This window comes from Lolium rigidum, chromosome 1 (assembly GCF_022539505.1).
Source record: "Lolium rigidum isolate FL_2022 chromosome 1, APGP_CSIRO_Lrig_0.1, whole genome shotgun sequence".
Lineage (NCBI taxonomy): Eukaryota > Viridiplantae > Streptophyta > Magnoliopsida > Poales > Poaceae > Lolium > Lolium rigidum.
Genome location: NC_061508.1, coordinates 40,077,447 through 40,092,266, shown reverse-complemented (window position 1 = coordinate 40,092,266; position 14,820 = coordinate 40,077,447). Strand labels below are relative to the sequence as shown.

At 52.8% G+C, this 14,820-nt stretch overlaps 1 long non-coding RNA gene across 1 annotated transcript; it reads left to right on the top strand.

Annotated features, from left to right (window-relative positions):
- The first annotated feature begins 11,222 nt into the window (after positions 1 to 11,222).
- On the top strand, positions 11,223 to 14,808 carry LOC124685236. Its single transcript, XR_006997342.1, has 4 exons — positions 11,223 to 11,339; positions 12,107 to 12,951; positions 13,526 to 13,626; positions 13,969 to 14,808. It is a non-coding gene; the product is annotated as an uncharacterized LOC124685236 (long non-coding RNA).
- The last annotated feature ends 12 nt before the right edge of the window (positions 14,809 to 14,820 follow it).

The window sequence follows — 14,820 nt, the reverse complement described above, 5'->3', positions numbered from 1 at the left end:
AGAGGTACCATCAGTCGCGGCTTGAATCCATGGAGGATGCTCTGGTTTGCTCTTTCCGCCTGGCCATTCGACTCGGGGTGTGCGACCGACGCGAGGTCGAGTCGGATGCCTTTGTCCTCGCAGAAATCGGCCATCTCCCCTTTGGCGAAATTTGTACCGTTGTCGGTTATGATGCTGTGAGGGTAGCCATACCGGTAGATAAGCTCGCGTAGGAACTTGGTGGCTGTCTTTCCGTCGCACTTCTTTATGGGTTTTACTTCTACCCATTTGGTGAATTTGTCCACCGCGACTAAGAGGTGGGTGTACCCGCCGGGGGCTGTCTTGAATTTTCCTACCATGTCCAGGCCCCATACGGCGAACGGCCAGGTGAGGGGGATGGTCTTCAGTGTTGATCCCGGCATGTGCGACTGGCTTGCATACTTTTGGCACCCAGCACACGAGCGGACGAGCGCGACTGCGTCTTCGTGGGCTGTCTGCCAATAGAAGCAGTGACGGAAGGCTTTGGCAACTATTGAGCGCGCGCCTGCATGGTGGCTGCAGTCCCCTGCGTGAATGTCGCGCAGGATCTTGCGCCCTTCGTCGGCGCTGACGCAACGCTGGAATACCCCAGAAACGCTGCGCTTGTATAACTCTTTGTTGATAATGGTGAAATACTTGCACCTGCGTACGATCGCTCGTGCCTCGGTTTCATCGATTGGCAGCACCTGGCGCTCGAGGTAGCTTAGGTATGGCTCCGTCCAGTCGTCGCAGTCGGAGACGAGTGCGACTAGGGTGGAGTCGGGCGCAGGAGGCTCGGCGATGTCCAGCTCGCGAGGTGTGCGCACCGAGGGGTGGCTGAGGATATCGAGGAAGACGCCAGGAGGAGGTTGGAGTCGCTTGGACCCAAGTCTGGCTAGCGCGTCTGCTTCTTCGTTCTTACGCCTGTCGACCCACTCGACGACGCGGCCGGTGAAGCTGGCGCCGGCTTGGTCGACCGCGCGCTTGTACGCGATCATGTTGGCGTCGGTGGCGTCGCAGGTGCCGGAAGTCTGGCTGGCGACAAGGTCGGAATCACCGAGACAACGCAGTCGTGTTGCGCCCATCTCTTTCGCTACTCGCATGCCGTGTAGGAGCGCATCGTATTCGGCCATGTTGTTGGTGCAGGGCTCGAACCGGAGTTGCAGGACGTACTTCACGGTGTCGCCTTTTGGCGATGTGAGGACAACTCCTGCGCCTGCCCCCTCGAGGTTCTTGGAGCCGTCAAAGTGCAGTGTCCAATGCTTGAGGTCCGCGGGAGAGCTCGGTTGCTGGGCCTCTTCCCAGTCGGCGAGGAAGTCGGCGAGTGCCTGAGACTTGACGGCGTGGCGCGACTCGTACATGATGTTGTGGACGCCAAGTTCGACTGCCCATTTGGCGATCCGGCCGGTTGCGTCGCGGTTACGGATAATGTCGGCGAGTGGAGTCGAGGCGACTACCTTGATGGGGTGCTCGTGGAAGTAGGGGGCTAGTCGCCTCTGGGCCCTGAGGACTGCGTACACCAGCTTTTGATAGTGTGGGTACCGCTGCTTGGAGTCGATTAAGGCCTCGCTGATGTAGTAGACCGGGCGCTGTACCAGCAGATCTTTTCCTTCTTCCTTGCGCTCCACAACCATGACCGTGCTGATCGCGCGATTCGACGCAGCGACGTATAGGAGCATGGTTTCTTGTGGTAGTGGGGCGGCGAGGATGGGTGCGTTCTGCAGGGCGTGTTGGAGCTCTTCCAGGGCCCGTTGTGCCTCTTCTGTCCACTCGAATGTTTCCGACTTCTTGAGCAGGCGGTAAAGTGGCGTGGCCTTGTCACCGAGCCTGGGTATGAAGCGACTGAGGGCTGCGACCCGGCCGGCGAGCTTTTGCGCGTCGACCAGGCAGGTTGGCTGCTTAGTTCGCATGACTGCCAGGGTTTTCTCCGGGTTGGGCTCGATGCCGCGCTTGGAGACGATGTAACCGAGCAGCTGTCCTGAGGGGACCCCAAAGGTGCACTTCAGAGGGTTGAGCTTGATCTTGTATCGCCGAAGGTTGGCGAATGTCTCGGCGAGGTCGGTGATGAGGTCGTCCTGTCGAGTCGACTTGACGACCACGTCGTCTATGTAGACGTGTATGTTGCGGCCGATTTGGTTCTCCAGGCAGCTGTTCATGCATCGTTGGTATGTCGCTCCAGCGTTCTTGAGGCCAAAGGTCATGGATGTGTAGCAGTAGGCGCCCAATGGCGTAATGAATGCTGTCTTCTCTTGGTCTTCTTTGGCCATCTTTATTTGATTGTACCCGGAGTAAGCGTCGAGGAAGCACAACGACTCGGACCCGGCGACCGCGTCGATGATCTGGTCGATTCGCGGCAGGACGAATGGGTCCTTGGGACATGCATGATTGAGGCTAGTGTAATCGATACACATACGCCATGTCTTGTTCTTCTTCAGCACCAGGACTGGGTTTGCCAGCCATTTGGGGTGCTTGATTTCGATGATGAAGCCGGCGGCGAGCAACCGATTCACTTCTTCGGCGATTGCGCGCGTCGCTCTTCTCCTACGGGGCGCATTGCCTGCCTAACGGGGCGTGCGGAGGGGTTGACATGTAATTTGTGCTCAGCAAGTTCTCTCGGGACACCAGACATGTCAGACGGTTTCCATGCAAAGATATCTCGATTCTCACGGAGGAACTTGATGAGCGCGCTTTCCTATTGGGCGGACAGGCCCATCCCAATGGTAGTTTGCCTACTCGAGTCTCCCTCTACAAGATCTACTTGGCGAGTGTCGGTTGTAGGCTTGAAGGCTGCTGCGGGCGAGTTGAGCTCGGTCGGCTTTTCCAGGATGGCGAGGTCGTTGCGGTCAACTGGATACTTGGCGAGCTCGGTGGAGTTGTCGTGTTCGTCGGCGATGACGGCGGTGGTGGTGCTCCATGCGCCGTCCTGCCGGCGGCGGCTCAACTTCCTTCAGGGACATCAGGGTTCTGGACTCGGGCGGTCCGAACTTCTCCGTCCGGGTTGTTGAAGTTGAGACGCGCTGGAGAAGTCGTGTGCGCGGGTGCGCTCCATGCACAGGCGATTGCGCTGTTGGTGATAGTGAGACACAGCTCTCACTTCGTCTTGCTCGAGGCGGAATTTCTGCCGCTCGGCAAGCTCCTTCTTCCTCTGTTCTTCGAGGGCCGCCTGATGCACCTCGATCTCGGTCGCGGTGGCGGTTGCAGGGAGAGGAGTGGTGAACGTGTCATTCGGAAGTTCCTCCCCTCCACCCGCCATGAAGACGGCGGTTGGGTATTGGTAGCGCGGGGCCTCGACGGAGTCCGACTCGGAATCGCTGCCGAAAAGGGAGAGAACGGAGTCGTCCTCAAAGTCGCTCGGGTGAGAGACTAGGGAGATGGAGTCCTTGAACGACGCCGTGGTGACGGAACCGGTGGTCGGAGACGCGGCTGTGGATCTAGCGACTGACGTCGTAGCGGTTGAGTCGGACACCGCGATGAAGGGATGGGCGGCAGGGGTCACGGTGACGGTGTCGGCGGCTGATGCCGCGATGGTGGGATCAGCGATGGGTGCCACGGCTGCCGAGTCGGCGTCATCCTCCAGGGCCGACTCGGCCTCTGCGTATATCTCGCCAGTGACCGGGCGAGTGGCGGTGAGGAGTTGGCCCGGCGCGAAGGGGTCGTATGATCGGCCGGGACGGGGTTCGGTGGGGTCGCTGACGCCGGCAAGCCCAACGAAGAGGTTGATCGAGCCGATCGGCACCATCCAGGCGTGCTTGAGGGGCGATGAGGCAGGCTGGTAGGTGCTTGGCTGGATGTGGAAGAAGTTGCCGGTGGCGATCATCCTGCCGGAAGCGACCGGCTGCCTCACTGGCGAGTAGGGCCTCGCCGCAGCTCGGAGGCTTGACGTCCCATGCCCCACGGTGGGCGCCACTGTCGTGGATATGACCACGGCAGATGCTACAGGGGGTAGCACTTCGTTGATGCGGGGGCAAGGGAACATTGCCATCTGCGGGTCGAGGTGCAATGGACGCAAGGGTTTACCCAGGTTCAGCCCCTCCGGAGAGTAAAAGGCCTACGTCCTGCTAGATCTTATTGCTCAGTGGAGAGTTACAATGGAGGGGGGCTCAGTCGGCGTAGAGCCAAGAGCTTACAGGGGAGATTGGATCTCAGATGTTCTGTCTTCTAGGGTTTAGCCCGGGGGTTTATATCTCCACCCCCGGTCTAGGGTTACAAGGAGATAACTCCGAATCATGTCAGTTGCTACTAATCCGGGATACATCACCCTTCTACAAGTAATCTCCTTAACCGGCCGTGCGGATCTCCACCTTGGGTCTTCGGCCCAGTCGCCTTCAGGTCCAGTTGGCTAGGCGACTGGCGACCTTCCTGGGCCTTCGTCCTCATGGCGAGTGGGACTGACGACCCACCCCCTATGGGCGTATCCCCATCACACATACTTTCGGATCTATGAAGGAACTCAATGAGGCTTCGTACATGAATGTACTCGTCCACCATCTCTTCATCACCGCCATAGAAACAGCGGCCATATTCGCTCCAGTCTAGAATGCGATCGGATTTTATCTTCATAATCACGCTCCACTTCGTCCTCCAGTTTCTGATGGGGTTGTAGAGCTGAAGAGCGGTGATATGTACGCCAGCGAATGCAAGAACATCCGCGGCTACCTTCTTCATCTGCTGCTCCTTGAATCCCATGTTGAAGAAGACGCCACTACGGACGAGATGAACCAACCGGTTCAGCACAAACTCGGATAGCTTAGGTTTCCAAACCATGGCTGGTTTGCTTGCAATCAGACATGGCTGAGAATTAACAGTAGGCGCAGACAGATCAGGGGAGCCCAATGGTATGATCGCCTACATGACAAACAGTAGCAGATCAATGAACTACCACTACCACATACACATCCTTAAGGAGTCGCAGATCAATGAACTACCACGACCACTACTAGTACCACATCCACAACCACATCCTTAAGCAGTACCACATTAATGAAGAGCGAGATAAGTAAGAACGGCCTTACAGTCAAAGGAGCCACACGCAGCACCGAGGTCGGGGAAGCAGGGGACCCTAGCGAAGATGCAGGCAACACCACTGTCCCAGTGGAAGAGTCAACGGCGACAACGGTCCCCGTGGTAGAGTCAGATGCAACCTGGACAACCTCCACAACATCGACCGGCGATGAAGGAATGTCCTACAATGGATTCGTTCAGACCCCCCTTGTGTACCCAAAAGATCAGGTCTAAGGCTAGGTTTTGCAGAAGCTTACCACAACCGAAGTCATCGACACAGAGGAAGAAGACGACCATCCGCGGCTAGTAGCCGCCGCCACAGCCGCCGTTGGCCGCCGCAAGCCTCGTCAACCGTGCGGGTGAGGAAGAGCCGGCCATGTCGCTAGATCGGGAAGGGTGGACGAGCTCGAAATGGGGGATTTGGATTTGCCGGTGAGAGAGCTGCCCCTATATACGGTGGCGAAAATTCAAGCGTGGTGATCGAAATCATCCCGCCGAGATTTCAACGTCCCGCGCAAGCTCCCGCCATCTCCCGCGGTGGCTCTGCAGGGACGCGGCATTCTCCAGTTCTGCGGAAATAGGGGTGGCTCACTAGAAACGGCTGAACTAGGCGTTCCTTCAGGACCTAGCCAGAGGGTGCTTTGAGAAACGGTTCATGCAAGAACACGGGCGAGACCAGGTAACCAAACGGGCCGAAAATAGCTGGCTCGATGCGAGTCAAGGAGCATGCAGAGCTACCAAATGCGCCCTTAGACACGGACACCAAACCCTTTTTTCATGCTCTTTTTTTTAACTGAAGGCATAAAGCCTTACTTTAAATTAATAAAGCCGTGCGACCGATAGATACAAGAATGCCGAAACAGCTTACAACACAACACATAACTCAAACAACAAAGATAAACTTGAAACACAGCTTGAGCCGGCGGTGTCCTCCTCGCTAGAGGGCCAAGAAAAAAGTAGTAGCAACACCAGGTAAGCATTGGCATTGAGGGAAGCATACATTAATCACCAACGATGTCAATGGAGGAACATCTTCCTCCTCCATCACCAAAGAGAGTCCCAACCCTCTCGCCCTGGATCGCGAGGCGCCTAAACCGTCGGTGGGTCAAGATGTTCACCCTAGAACAAGGAGAGATACATTCCAGGAAACCAACCGAGCAGACTACATGGACCACCTCGCCGCGTCAGGCACACCGGTGCGACGAACAGCTTCAACGAGGACATCCAGGAGACGGGAAAGCTTAGGAACAACCATAGAACTTGAAGACGCAACAGAGCCGAGCATCATCCATGCTTCCAACAGAACCACACCAACCATAGCATCGCTCGCAGCTACACCACCGGTCCCCAGAACACGCCTCCAAGGAGGGAACGACGCCCATGCGCCGCCCCATCCAATCCAACGGATTTTGGCTTTCACCCGGGACATCGATAGGAGGTGATGGGATGAGACCTCAGTGGTGCCTCACCAGGTCACGACACCTCAAAGGCGTTGCCGCCACTATGGTCAAAGACCGAGGATTTCTCCCGGCCCTAGCACGCCACACCCGCTCCACAACCATCAAACACCGGCATCCCATATCTACGGAGAGGGAGAGATGCCAGAGGGAAAGTGAAGATCTAACCTTCGGGCTCCGACGCGAGCAGACGAAGCCGCCCACGCTTGAGATGCACACGTCGTCGCCCTACCGCCCGCACGAACCAGGGCGCCAGTCACCAGAATTTAGGAACGCAGCCGGCCGAGCGAACATCGTCGTCTCACCAACAGAGACTGCCGCCTTGATTCCGGAGCCCCCACCATGGAAGCCGCCAGACAGATCACCCTCGCCTAAGGCCCAGCTAGGGGCCGGCCATCGGAGTAAGGGGAGCCCGTCGAGCAGCCGCCATGCCCAACGACGTCTCTGGTGGCGATGAGGAGGGGAGGGGGAGGGGAGGCGGTGGCGGTGCAGCTAGGGTTTCGCCCCCTCGGTCGCTTGGAGGGGGCAGCCCGAGGAGAGCGAAGCGAAGCGCTAAGCATGTAGTATTATGTTTTTCTTTGATGCTCTTCTTCCTTCTACGGGCGCCCAGTAGGAAAAGAGTGGCTTGACTTTTTATTGAGCGTGCGCCACCGCCATGGCCGGCCGGCTACAACTGCCTACCGACGCACCGCCAGGGGTACATACATGGTTGCGAGGAAAAAATCCTGCTAACGATGTCTCCCACTCTCTCGGTCATGGGTCCACTTCGCCATCGACAACCAAGCCCGTTGAGATAACAGGCAGATCATATGTCATCGATGCCAGTGTGTCTCGGTGTTCTCCACTAACATCCGCTTTCAAGTTTGTAAATTTTATACCGATCGATGGGAGCTCCATTTTCGTTAGTTTTGAGGCGGCCTTGTTGGCTGTTAAAAAAACTGCAACTGACTCCAATCCGTTTTGGAAAATGCTGCCAATCAGCCCACCGATCATGGGGAGGAAAATCGGTCGTTGCTTTCAACCCGCACGTGGATGGGTCCCACTGCTCCTTATCCTAAGGCTGGCCACACAAATCTTGCTTCCTCTTCTCATTACCCAAATCCCACCTTGCCCCAGCGAGCGTGCCGCGCTGCTCCTCCTCCGGCGAGGGCGCCTCCCCAACTCATCCCCCGGCGAGCGTGTTTGCCGCCCCGGCTCCTTCTCCGGAGAGCGCTTACGCCGGCTCCTCCCTCGGGGACCACGTGACCACCGCATGTCGCCGGCCTAGATCCTCCCCGGCGAGCCCGTCGCCGCCCCGGCCACCTCCTTCGGCGAGCGTCTGCGCCGACGGGCGCGTTGGCCGGCAAGCGCACCGCCCCTGCTCCTCCCCGACGAGAGCCTCTGCGGCTGCCGGCAAGTGCACATTTTTGCTCTCCATCCAGCCGCTCGAGGTACCGCACCGGGTACCACTGCGGTGTTGTCGCCGGCACCGGCGGTACTGTGGAGATGGCCAAGGACCGTGTGGGGCGCGGGTACGGCAATTTTTTGTTGTTGTTTTTATTGTTAATTAATGTTGTAAATAATATTTGGATTTGTTGTAAATATAACTGTTGCATGGGAACTGTTGTTTTTCTTTGTTAAATTTGTTTGCTGGTTATTGTTGTAAACATCCAAATTAGTTGTTGTTTTTGTTGTTAATTAATGTTGTAAATATATTATCGATTTATTGTAAATATACTTTCTGGCATGAAAATTGTTGTTTTTTGTTAAAATTGGGATTGTTGTAAACACCAAAATTAGTTGTTGCTTTTGTTGTTAATTAATATTATAAATATGTTATCGATTTGTTGTAAATATATTTTTGGCATGGGAACTGTTGTGAACATCTAAATAAAAAATGTAAATTTTGTTGTTAATTTATTGTTGTAAATATATTGGTGATTTGTTGTAAAAATATTTTGGCAGAAACCGTTGCTTTTCATTGAGTATTGTTGTAAATTTCCTATTTTATTGTATTCTTTTGTTGTAAACACAACGTAGCATATTGGGGTGGGGTACGAGCGTACAGTAGAAAGCGACATGCAGGCATGCAGCAGGAAAGCAACCTTCAGCGCGACAGCAGAGACACCGTGTGCAACGTGACAGCGGAAAGCGACGTGAGCGAGGAAATTACTGCCCAACGTATGATCTTAGTCCAACGGCAGGAACATCAACCGATTTTCTGACCCGTGGTCGGGCGACCGAGGGCTAGCACGGCCCATCTGTTTTGCTTATGCCTCAAAAGGGGGTTTGTTGGCTGTGTGTTGTTTGTTTTCGTTACAACTGACTGCAATCTGTTTTGCTTACGCCTCTACTGTATGTCCAGGAGCAATTCTGCAAAGAGGCAGCACTGCGGCGGCAGACGGATGAACCATAGGACGTCTACATAACGGAAGTTCAGAGCAGAACCACATATGCATTCCCAGCCAGCCATGGCGCAAGATGTCCAGTCCAGCTACTACTCTGCCTGCAGCACATCCAGTACTGTGGGTCGCTGCCGCTATGGGCGAGGTTGAAGTTGAAGACCTAGGCGTAGAAGAGCTGGCTCCCCAGATCCCGCCGCTTGCTTCGACTCTGCAAGCGACCGCTGCTGCTCCGGAGCCTACTTCGTGGGCTTCCGCTGATAACGACGATGAGGATGAAGATGAAGAGGAGTTGGCCCCCCGGACACCACCGTCGGCTGCCCCCATGACCTGCGCTGCACCTGATGTCGTCGGAGGCAATGTGGTGGTGTTGGCCTCGCCGATGCTCTTGGCTGCCCCCAATGGCCTTGTTTCCTGTGGGTTTGCCGAGGCCTTCGATGCAGTCGATCCCGTGGATGTCGAGGATGCGCTTGCTCTCGAGACGATGCCGGCCACCAAGACCTTCATCGATGCCGCTCCTATTGTCGAGGAGCGTGATGGCTGGCAGGAGGTGATGCCGAGGCGTGGCCCGCGCCGCTCGACTCTGCCAGCCCCGCCAGTTGCTCGTCGTCCTGTCCCTGCTTGGCTCAAGGGAAGATGTTGCAGATGCCTGGTTCTTGGTCACCGTGCTTTCTTGTTTGCTTTGTGATCCCTTCAGGTGCTCTAGATGCCTTGAGAATGGTCATCGGGCCTGTGACTGCTGTAACGCTTGGCGTCCTCTCAGCTCGTTGGCAGGACCTACCGTGTTGTCGCCCCGCCAAGAACATGCTCCTCGCCGTGCCCAGGTTGAGATCCCGCTCCCGTCCAATGTGCCTCCTTATCGTCGGTCTTGGGCATCGGTTGTTTCCGCTCCCGTTGGCTCTTCGACCTCGGCGGATATGCAATCCGCCTTGGAGAAGCAAGCTGCGTTGTTGCATGAGAGCTGTCCAGTCCTCTTCTCGAGGTTGTTGACTCCTTGCACGGTTGGGTGCACTGCGCTTGGAGGCTTTCCGGAGCGTGCGAAGGCTGCGTTGGGTAGGCTCTCCCGGGCCGCTGCCGATCCTTTGGTTTTGCACGATGTTGGTAAGGTGGGCGCTAGTGGAGCGGGCCTCTATGGTTGTTTCTCTCCTCGTGTTGGGGCATGCTCGGCGGTCACGGCCCCAGTCATGCAGGTCATGCCTGAGCTCCAGAAGTTGTGTGGTGATGCGGTTATGCCTCCTTGCGCCAAGGAAGTGAGGAGTGATTTGCACGAGATCTCAGTTGTGGCCTCTCCGTCGAGTCAGGCTCTTGACTCTGAGAAGAGTGATGTTATTGACGCTGCAGTCGACATGCTTGTAGCCCCTTTCGGTGATGGGGATGCTATGTCAGGGTCGTTGGCTACGGTGCCCGGTGCCATCATCGCCAGAGAGGTTTCTGACTTCCTTGCCACGTTGGCTAGTGCATACCCTGGATCCACAGTTGTTTGATGGGCCCCCAATGTCACGGCCACTCTTTGTTGGCGCGGTGATGGAGTGTTGGGTAGTGAGTGTTTGTTCGGGTCATTTTGTGGTCTCTTGTGTTCGCTTGAGTGGGTGGGACTTTGTTGTTCGGGTCTCTTGTTAGTCTTGGTTGCGGGTGTGTGTAAGTGTTGCTTGTGTGGGCCTAGCCCTGTGGTTGTAGGTTTTTGCCCGGTTTTCTCCTAAAAACTGGGCACCTTCTTCTTCTCTACTACTTAAAAAGACTAAACGTAATCCCTATTCTCTCCAGCCTCGTCCGTTTCGTCGTCCTACTAAAACTATTTTTTTCCATCCATCCTCCCACGCGCTTTTTCCATCCCAGCCGGTTAACCAAATCACTATTTCCATAGAAAGTCAATCAAATCACTCTTCCCATGGAAAGTAAATCAAATCACTCCGGTGGAGCAGGGGCGCGCGAGCGAAGCTAGGGCCGGCGGCCGTGCAAGGGAGCCGAGGACAGGGGCGCACGAGGGAGCGGGGGGCGGGGTCGCGCGAGCAAAGTGGATCTGGCGGCCGCGCGAGGGAGCCGGTGGGGCAGGGGCGCGCGAGCGAAGCTGGCACCGTCGTCGGAGGGATCGTCGCGACCACGCTCAGGGGGCGCCGCCACCAGCTCCACCTCCGGAGCCGTTGTACCCGCCGTCGGAGGGGCCGCCGGGAAGACGCACTAGGGGCGACGTGACCACGGCCAGGGCGAGACGCGACCACGGGCAGGGGCGCCTCGACCAGCTCCATCTCCAGCCGCCGGCCACCTCTCTGCTCGTCGTTGTAGGGGCCGCCGCGAGCAGCTGCATCTCCAGCTGCCGTCGCAGGGGCCGCCCCGACCACTCTGGCCGCTGTTGCAGGGGCTGTCGTTGCAGGGGCCGCCACGGCCATTCCTCGCACTTGTCATCGCTGCAACGACGGAGGGGCCGCGCAGGAGATCACCGTGATACAGCTGCAACTCCGGCCTGCGACAAGATCGATCAGTTCTCTAAGCAAACATCAATCAGGTCACAATCTCCTTGAAACTGAACTAGCAAGCTTATAAAACTGTAAAACAATATGTAGAAGTTGTAGGTCGCTGAATTGCGGCTAACACATGTGTTGTAAACATCGGTAGCTGACATGTAACTGTAAACAATCTGTACAAGTTAGTTCAGTTTTGGATATCCGAAAGTTACATGTTTAGGTCACAATGTCATGGCACTAACAAAAGACACACTAAAATATCAAAGTCACTACCATGAACATGGACATGTACAGTGTATAGCACCCGGCAATAATTTGGTTTATATCACAAATTATCATTACCTGCATAGAATTTCAAGTCTGTTCTACACATCACTAGATGAATATGTGTTAAATTCAGTTGATTTTAACTTGTGTTGCTTGACTGTAATTGTAAAGCATAGAAAGGCACCATTACATTGCCCTGAATTAGCAGAAGTCACATACTCATGTGAAGCACAGCAGTAGTTTGCACTCTTAAAAAATAATAGAGAAAATCATGCAGTAGTTAATCAATTGGCTGAGATTACAGGTCACTGAAGAAGCAGTTCTGCCGAAAACAGTAAGAGCAAAGTCCACGGTGACTCAGATTTAGATCATTGGACATCTCAGAGCATTTTATCAAACATGTTAATAGTATAGGTTACTGCAAAATCTCCACAGTATGTTTTCCATGTTGTCTTTTTTCATAACAATTTGTGCATAGTAAATAGTTGTTGGGGATGTAAAATGAAATTGACTTGCTTAGTTTTTACTTGCCTGTCTGCAGATATCAGCTGCCTCCTCAACAACACTCCACTATGGTGCTCCCAGACCTCAACAGCACCCCACTTGACCTCAACAACACTCCACTTGACGAAGTTGATGTCTACATGTCTGATGTACCTCAAGTAGAGGAGGAGATGTTGGATCAACATGAAGGAATTACGTATGACGTTCTTCTGATTGCTTTAGCCGATTGTCCGGAACATGCTCTATTGGTAATATCCCCCTTCCTTGTCCTGATTGACATCTAATTGGTCTGTGAGGGATTAGGAATTGGATTCGTGGTGCTTAAATAGGAGACTCACGACTTGACTTTATATACTCTGGGATCATAAATGGTTTATTTGACGGGATTGTTCAATTTCTGTGCGAGAAGCATCAAATCAGAAATTATCATCGAAGTTATAAAGTTATGTGATGGTTTGTGCTTTGAACTGTCATCTAAATCATGGTTCCATTATGTGATCATTGCTAAGAAATGCCACACAACTGTGCATTCACGGTCGGTGTTCTTCGAGTCCCTTGACCTAGATCAGGCCTTCGAGTCCATCGGCGCCAACGTTGCCGAGTGGTGGACGCCCATGTTCAACTGCCGCGTTGACGCTATGCACCGCTCCACCTCCTTACTCGCCGCAGGGGAGCTCTGCGAGGTCCAAATGAATATGGAGTCGCTTCGCTCCGGTCCTTCCCACAACATCTTACTCCTGGACAACTTCGTCCATGGCCAGTCCGGTGCCGACAACAACTGGGCCAAGGGACACTATGCCGAGTACGCCAAGCTCATCGACTCTGTCCTCGACATGGTATTATGAAAGCGCAAGGAGACCAAGAACTCGGACTGCCTCCAAGGTATTAAACATGTTCTCTTGTTCCTTTGTACTCTAAATAGTTATGCACATGTATGCCTCGGTTTAGAACTACAAAAGGTGAAATCAATTGATTTTAGTACACAAGGATATATTAAAGAAAATACTAATTTTCAGTAATAAGTTAGGTATTGACACATTAAGTAGGACCTCTGGAGGCCAATTTCACATAGTTTCTTTATGTCCCCTGATTGGACATGAGCATGGTTGATCGTGTGGTGCTCGATTGTTGCCTGTTAGCATCTATGGACAGTTACATGTCTGAACCGGTATAGTACAGTTCTGGATATTTTTTTTCAGTATTTGAACTTAAGTGCCCGAGCTTCTAGAAATTATTTAACTCAAGCTAGCAAATCATTCATAGCGGCAAATGGTGGAGTGCAGCTTTGGTCCAACTTCTTTAGTCGTGTAATTAGCTAGGTATAAGTAGTAACTATTCAGATCTTTGAGGTCCCAAATGATGTTGCTAATGCACGTGCAAGTTCGTTCAGTTAATTATAGCTTTATCTGATGACAGTGAGCATGAACTCATGATGTTGCTTTTCTTTACTATTGAGCACGAACAGGGAGGGTCCATCGTCAGCGTTGGCCGTGCGGCGGCAGAAAGTACAAGGCAAGGTCGCTTGAAGAGAGTGGAGGAAGAGAACGAGGATGCGGAGTAAGTGCATTATCTAGCTTTGGCATACTTCTTAACAAGAAGAACGAACTATGCACTGCATTACCTTTGGCAAACTTCTCAGTTTTCACTTAACAAGAAGAATGAATTGTCGCACGTTAAGTTGTTTACATATGCTCTTTTCTTTCAAAAACTTATGGAGAATCTACGGCCCTTCCCATTTCAGCGTTTTCTTTGTGAACTTGTTATCGATTTCTCTTGACTTTCTTGGTAACATGTAGCACATCCATAAATATTATTTCAAAAATCACGAGACATGTATTTTTCTATAGAGTGACAATATTGCTTTATTGCTAATTGATATAATTCTTATGCTACTTGGAGATACTCTCTAGAAAATGGCTGACACCTGATAGTGAGGGGACATCCAACCTCTTGTATGTGACAATGGCACTGGAATGGTCAAGGTTAGAAATCTTTCTCGCAACTGTTTCATAATTGTTTCCTGCATTTGTTAAGATATTATGTAGGCTGGTTTCACTGCTGAAAACCTCAGGCAAATTACATTGGGAGGCTGCTCACCGCAGGTATCTTATTACTTCATGTTTTACTTTTTATGCATTACTTTGTGAGCAATTATGATAATGTAGGTGAATTTTTAGAAAAGAAAAAACAGCGAGGAAGCAGAAAATGGGTCATTGTTGTTGATTTGCCTGGGTTACAGCTTATGGCATCAGATTTTTTCGACCATGGACCATACTGGTTACTCATTGTTTGTTTTCAGGTCAATCTCTCTCCCCCAAACTTCCAGCTAAAATAATGTTCTTCGTGTGCCGGTCAACATTAGAAGATGTTGATTTCGGCAACACTTTTTCATCACTTGCTTCATTTGTTTAGAATACCAATTTGCTTCTTGTTACTGTACTGATGTGATCAGTATTTTTGCCACGTTTTTACTGCATCCTAGAATCCTCATAATAAAACCAAGAGATTTAGATCTCATTGTGCTACTTCTTAACCTATACTCCCTCCGTCCCTTTTTAATTAACTTGGGGGAGAAAAACGTTTCACAAATATTATTTTACAGTCCAGTCCTGCATATTTCAAAACATAACAAAAAAAGACCCAGATCTGATCGGGTCATTCCCGGATCCAATCTCCGTCCCGCTCGGAATCGATCGATCGATCGGTCAGCTGGATCGATCGCTGATCGGGTCATTCCCGGATCCAATCTCC